Consider the following 7,551-nt stretch of genomic DNA (forward strand, 5'->3'; position numbering starts at 1 on the left):
TCCTTGGCCTCAGAGCTTCTCCTGCTTGTATTTTTAATGTATCTCACTACAGCTATCAGCAGAGTGGCACTACATTGATTTAATGCTTGGAGACAAAAAGCTCAGATTTCTACACTGACCTTTTGCTGGGCTTTTCCTCTCTTGCTTCAAGAGTCACTCAGTGTTGCCTCCAGAGCACTGACATCCTGCAGCAAACTTATCCACGGACATCAGCACAAAACTGGGACACCTGGCTTGGTGACACAAGTGCCACAAGGTCAAGTTTATTCCCTGCTCTCTTGCCCCAGCACAGGACTCAGTGTCAGAGCCTCTGGAGAAGCGTGGAGGGCAGGGCTCAGGCAGCTTGTGCCCGTGCAGGATTTGAACTCAAGGCAGCAGGAAGCACCAAGCCTGCAGACAGGAACTCAACCCTTGTCATCTCCCTTCCTGCCAGAGGCAGGCTCAGAGCAGCCATCTCACCCCTCTCTAAACCAGTGGGGCCTCTGTCCTTACCAAGCTCCTCGGGCTCCTGGGAATTGTTCCTGCAGCTCTCGGTGCCAGGCAAAGCTCCCTCTGCTGCAACTCTGTCCACAGGCTCCCCTCCTGAAGACTCAGGGGCAACATTAATATTCCCCTTGAAAGAGAAACAGAAATGAAGAAACCCTTCTCACCACCTACACAAAACACCTGGTCCACCAACTCCATGGCTCAGACACTTAATCCCTTCTTCCTAACAACAACTCGGGGCCCCAAAGCCATTCAACAGTCAGAAAAATTGACTTCTCAAACACAGTCCAAAAGCTGTCAGAGCGGACAGTGTTGAACATGGGGCTGACACTGAACACATGGAATGGCTGCTAAGGAGGAGTCCTGCCAGCTCCTGGCACAGGGATGTGCTCCTTCCTCCACAGCCCTGAGCACAGCAGTCTCATCCAGGCTGCAGCTTGGCAGGGACAGCATGGGAACACATATCTCTTGCCACAGAGATGCCCAAGAGAAAGGGGAATGAGCTCTGCAACATGGACAGCAAGGCTGGCCAGTTTGCCCAGCTGAGGATTTCCCAGATGGAAACTGGACTGCAGGCAGCAGCTTACTGAGAGGACAAGAAAGCTGCAGCTGCAGCCCAGCCCCAGCCACGGCTCTGGGAGCGCCTACACGCACGGCAGGGCTCACACAGCAGCAGCAGCTGCAGCCCAGCCCTTGCTTTGCCTTGGCCTTCCCACCCAAAAGAGGCACAGCCCACATCTGCTGCAGCTGCAACAGAGGCACCTCTGGCATGCCTCTCCCTGCATGGGACACTTGGCCTTCAGTGCCACTTCTCCAAACACTCTTCTCTTCTTTCCCATCAAACAAAGCCTCTTAGAACCTACAAAGCTTCCACTTCCTCACCACAAATGCTCCTGCATCAGGGGTTCTTCCCAGGAAAAGGAGCACCCAAACTTGGCCAACACAAGCTCACACCTTTTCATCCTTACTCATGGATGACATTTTCATTCCCTCTTCTTTAGGAAGTCATGCTTTACCAGGCAAAACCTGCCTTGTCCATTCACAGCTGAACTCCAGAAGCTTTTCCTTCTCAGCCATGCAACAGCATTCCCAAGTTCTCAGTCCAGCCCCTTTCTTCCCAGTCCAATGCAGTTGCCCAAGCAGAGGGAGAAAACATCTCCAGTGTCTTAAGCACCATGTCCAGATCCGGCGGTGGCAATTCCTCTTTCCCAGGAGTATTTCACAGCCAGCTGTGGCTGTCCATACTGCAGAACCTGCACTGGCAGCTGGAGTGCTGGGGGCTGAAGTGTCTGACCTGGCTGCAGGAATCAAAACACATTGGTCAGGCTCCACAATGTGTCTTTGGGATGCAGAGCTCTAGTGCTGCCTTGGATCAAACATCACAGGAAGCACACAGCAACCTCCGTTCCAGAAATGTATTCAGACTTCCCAGGGGATTGAAGGAGTGAGTTCTTCCTCTTAAAAATATTTATCCAAATTGCCATGTACATAGATTAAAGCATGGACTGGAAATCTGATACAGACACACACAGAGACACAGACACACACAAACACCCTATAATCACAGCTTTTTGCATCTTCCCAGCAGCTTTGGGATTTGGCTACATTTGGTTTCTCATCACAAAAGACCACAGAAAATGGATTCACCCAGGAAGAGCCCAGATCTGTAGACATGCATGCTAAACTTGTACTGTGAGTTTATTCTAGAAACAGCCTTGAGGGTGAGGCCATATTCTTCAGCTGCAGCTGTTGTGGGCACACGGAGCTCATTTCAATGGCATGGCTTGATTTGCAGGGCAGGCAGTCTTAAACATCTGCAATGTCCTAACAGAGTCCCAGTTTGGCTTCATTCAAAGAAAGAGGAGAGTGCACCTAACACTGGCCACTTGTTAGGCAATATCTTTCACCATGCCCTTGTACCCCTACAGAGAGTCAGTCTACAAAATGCCCAGAACACCCTCCAAATCTGCAGTGAGGACAGGAAAATGAGGCACAGAACCTTTCTGGTTTCAAGGTCCCCCTTCCTAGGCGACTTGACACTTTCTACCTGCTTCTCACTTGAGATCTACCCATGATAGAGCACTGCAGGAAAACTCTTGAAAAGGGTCATTAACCAGGAGCTGCTTGGAAAGCAAGGGTAGAAGCTCTTTCCCTCCCTAATGGGCTGTGGGCTGGCAACTGCTGCTCTGAAGATGTGCAGCTGCTCCTCTCTGGAGAGGCCATGGAAGGGTTGTGATGGTCTGTGGGTACCAGAGGAACGATGAACTCAGGTTGGCATTTAAGCTCCACGGGAAAAAGCAGAATGAAGAGCTCACAGTGGAGATGAAATTTGCCTGTTCTTGGCTCCTCTGGTGAAACGCCAAGAAGTCCAGATGAAGCAAACACCTTCTCCCAAGAAGCTAGGAAAACCTCAGAATCCTGAGCACCTGCACTTAGCCTGGAATGGCATGGAAGCAGCTCTAAATGCTCAGGTGAGGCAGCACTGAGGTCCTGGTATGAGAGTGCTGTGTAGCAGTGAGGGAAGGAAAAGAGAAGGAAAGGGAAGGCTGGGTCACTATTGGTCTTTGGGTGTGCTTCCCTTGGCGGCAACTGTACTTCTGTCATGGAAAACAAAAGCTCCCTGAATTGTCAAAACTGAAAATCACGGACAAAGACCCTCTAACTAGTCAAAGTTAGAAAGTGGTATGTTCATTACGCTGACGGCCAGCACAGGGGAGGGTCATTCCCGAAATGCGTGACCGCTGGCCAGGCTCGGCTTGGCACAGCACAGCACAGCACAGCAGGTTCCAGCAGGACAGGGAAGGGCAAGGCAGGCAGGGAAGGGCAGGGCAGGGCACTGGGAGCAGTGACAGGCTCTGTCCCCACGCTGCATCCCATGCCTGGGTAACCATCAGGGACAGAGAGGAAGGACATTGCTCTGGCTTGGCTGGGGAAAGGATGAAAAGCGGGACTTGGAAAACATTAATGTGGACTCCTTTTTAGCAGACTAGCTGGTTTTATCTCAGCATGTCCTCCTGTCTTTGGCAGAGTCGGCGCATTTCTTGTGATTTGGAGTCAGCTACAGCAGCAGGAAGGGGCAGCAATTTTGTCAGCATAGATATCAAAGCCAAAGTGCTGCCCCGTGGATGGATGTTGCTTTCTTCAAAGCATTTCTGGCCTAGAGTTGTAGTGAACTCACACTGGTGTCTTCCCAAACAGCATTGCTATTTTCTTTCCTCAGGAATCAACTTTTCCATTTCTTCCCCCCATCTGGGGAGATCTCCAATGCAAATGCCTCCTGCAGCCAACTGCTGTCACTGTAGACTGACAAAGGAGATCTTGCAATGGAGACTCCCTAGAGCTGCTGTGGGGAGCTGAAGGGGGAAGCTTTGTCCCTTAGTCTTGAAGTCTTGTTGGGGAGCTGCTTGTGCTCTGGGGGACGGACACCAATGATGTTTATCCAAGCCTTGCAGTTCATTCCTGAGCTTCTTGACACACCACAGAGACTTTGGGGTTGTCGTATTGGCAAACCAATTTTAGTCTGGGCACTTCTTGAAATGCTTCGATTATCCTTTTTTTCACTTTTCTGCAGAAATATTGTCATCATCTATTCCTTCCAGAGAATCTTTTCCTACTTTTTGGAGAATTCCTTTTTTTTGCCCTCCCAGATCAGCCCAATTCCCAGGGCTCCTTCCCAAAGTGAGGTGTAGCCCGTGGCCTCCACTCTCCAGCCGGAACAGAAAGAAAGCACAGAGTTTGCTGTTATGGGAGAGGAGCTTCTCGTTCCTGCCTGCTTTCCTTTTGGGACAGGTTGGTGTGTTCTCATTTGATAAAGGCAGGTTTAAACTCCTAAGCAGTTGTGTTTTGAACTGCTCCCTTCTCGAGGTCTTCTGTGGGTATCGTTGGACAAAAGGCCTCTTGGTGGGAGCTCCCTGTGGCAGGTTAAGGAAGGAGGTTGATATTTCAGGGTTGTGACTGCTGAAAGCAGCTGTTTTTCGGAGGTGTCCAGAATTGGGAGTGGCTCCTTTTCTCACCTGCCTGTAGAAAAGGAAGTTGCAAAGTGGGAATTTCATTTGTGGAGATGGCCACCAGGGGTGTTTGCCAAGAGATGGGCTGGCAGAGAGGCAGGTCTCCTGCTAAACTGGCTGTGTGTTTGTTTTGATGGTGGGGAGGGTCAGAGATGCAGACACAGACACCAGCTGAAGGAACAGTGTAATTTACTGTAATGCAAAAGTGCAAAAAAGATTCAGAAAAGGATAAGCTAAGCAATGAACCTCAGCATTATTACAAAAGGGGGCCTCTGGTTATTAAGGAAGATACATCGCCAGGTACCCCAATGCTTTCCCCTTCATCCAGTGCTGCACATCAGCTGGGGGAAGCTGTCCCAGCCAAGCCCTGCAGAGCCACGGCTGGGAACTGGGAAATCCTGCAGTGCCTCCACCTTTGCCGGCCACGAGGCTCCCGAGTGCGTTGTGAGAGTAGCCCAGCTCCGACAGTGCTGGGCGAGCAATGTGCCAGAGCTTCTGCTGGGGGCACAGCTGGTTTCATTCTCGTCTTGGTTTTCTCCTCGAGCCTGCCCAGGGCTCAAGGAGGAACCAAGGCCAGGTGTGGCTGTGTCCATTTTCCTCATGCAGAAAGATGCAAACGTATTTCACCAGTGAATGGATGCAACAATATTTTTGGCAGTAATACTTGGTTAAGGAGCAGATACATAGAACATTGGGTTGGAAAGATCATCTAGAGGGCAGCTTTGGCTCAGGTCCTGTTGTTGAGGCTTCAGTCAGGGTCTGTTGTTCAGACCTTAGCCCTTTGGTATTTTGTGGTGGAGATCAATGCTGTGCAGAGCTGGAAACAAACAAGTCTGTCTTTAGCTAGTCTCTCATTTGAGACAAGGAACAGGATTAGCCCTGCAAGGCCAGGCTGGGGCCAGGAGCAGAAGGCCAGCACCCTGCTTTTGCCCACAGGCAGCCCTGCAGAGCAAGCAGCCCCTCCTGCCCAGGGGCTGAGGTGCCCGAAGCTGCCTCCCCGCTGTGCAGCTCTGCAGAGCCCGCGGGGCGCAGGGTCCTGGGCAGCCAGGGCAGCCCAGCTGCCTTGGAGCACAAGGAGTGGCCCAGAGAGAAGCTGCTGCCCTTTGCTTTGGAACTGTTCCTCAGAGTCTTGTCATTAATCCACAGTGTCTGATGTGTTTTCTTTTCCTCTCCCAACTTTAACAGAGCTTTTTGAGAAAATTAGTAGCTTCTGCTGCTGGTGGTGGTGCTTTTGCCTGCAGGTGAGGGCTGGTGATTTGAACCAAGGACGGAGTCCATTGTTAACACCCCAGCTTTGCCAAGTCAAGAAAACCATTCACAATTGGGCAGCCAGTGCTGAGCAATTTTCCTAGTTTTTGGAAAGCTCCCACCTTAAGAAATCCAAGAGATTTTCCTCCATGAGGATACCAGCAGTACCATGATGCCAATGTTTTCCACCCCGTTGTCTGTGTCTTTGGCTCTTTTGAGACTTCTCAGTTCCCAGCAGGAATGAGATTACCTGTGATCATGTGATTTTAGAGCTCTGCGTTGTTCGTTGTCACATGAGTGTTCATGACAAGCTGGACACCCCAGTCGTGCCTCTGTTGAGTTAAATTCATCCCAATTCTGTGCAAACAGCAGCCCCGAGATGCTGAGAAGAGCAAGCACAGTGGGGGGGTGTGCATGCACATGCCTGGGGGTTGACTGCTGTGCGGGCAGAAGGTTTTGCACTGTTGTAATTCTTCACTCTCCCAAGCTGGAGGAAGAAACCAAATCTATATGAAATGAAAATATATAAATCTATATGAAATGAAAAAATATCAAAATGAATGAAATAATACCTATTAATTTCTCATAGATGTAATTTAACATCTATGCCCTATTGCCAGCTGGGGGTCTCTGTACGAATCACGAATGGGATGGGACTGCTGAGGAACGCGCCTCGAGCTGTTTGTTTTCCAGCATCAGTCTCATGACTTGGGTATGACTATGGGAAGATGCCAGCAGCTCACATCTGTGGCAGCAGGCAAAGAACTTAATGGTCCAGCTTCCTTGAAAAGTTTTTTGACCAATCACACAAAGCAGAAGCATATTGACAGTAGTTCTATCCAACCACTATACGCACATGTACCTTTTGTTAAAACAGTGCTTGCTTCTTTTGAATAAAATACCTGCTTGTAAGCCTTAAAACACAATGCACTGAGCTCCATTATTAAGCTGAGAAGTTCCTAATATCTTGCTAGAGATACTTTTTTGAAGGTTAGGGAGTTGTCCTAACCAAACATTAATACACAGACCATTGTTCTTTTTGTCCTTACTTTTCTACTTCTTCTATAACTTTTCTGCTGACAAATCTTATGGCTGCTGCTTAGCTCTAATTGCAGGTCTGCTGTTTCTGAGGTCTGCCTTTTGCAGCTTTCCCAAAACTCTCTGATTTGAAGGATTCCCACAATTCCCCCTCACGGTACAACTAAAAAGAAACCTTTGTATCCGTGTAGTTTATTAACTACCTTGCATTTCAGAGCTTTACTATAGTATACCTGCTTATTACTTGCTTAAAGCATCCTTTTTGCTCGCATTAAGCCTTGCTATATTCCAACACAGCAATTTTAATGCTGTGAAAGTCCAGTCAGTTCAAAGGGCAAAAGTCATGTCTGATAACAATTACAAGTCATTGTTCCAAAAAAGTCTCGTCTGTTCCAAGGTCTTATTCAAAACCTTCCTCCATGTCTATACCTTCCTTCACCATCTGTGTGAGATTTCAAGAACTCCCTGTGAAACCATTTCCTACCTCTCTCTCTTGTGTGATAAAAACTTCTTTGATAGTTTTGCCCATCATTTGTTACACACACCAGTGTATGCAAGGTATTACTACTAGTACCACTACCAAAACACCCAATCCATAGAGACCTATGCTACAAGGTCCCCTTAGCCAAGATGCAAAGCTCCATCTTTGGAACAAATCATCTAACCAGGACCCACCATCTTCTTTAATTGGAGCTGTCAAATTTTTCAGCTTTTGTATGCTTTTGAGGATGGATTCAGAGTGATCAGACAGGTTCATGCAACACAGTCCTTC

This window comes from Melozone crissalis, unplaced genomic scaffold, assembly GCF_028551555.1.
Source record: "Melozone crissalis strain CALT ecotype California unplaced genomic scaffold, PUWL_Pcris_2 ptg000031l_1, whole genome shotgun sequence".
NCBI lineage: Eukaryota > Metazoa > Chordata > Aves > Passeriformes > Passerellidae > Melozone > Melozone crissalis.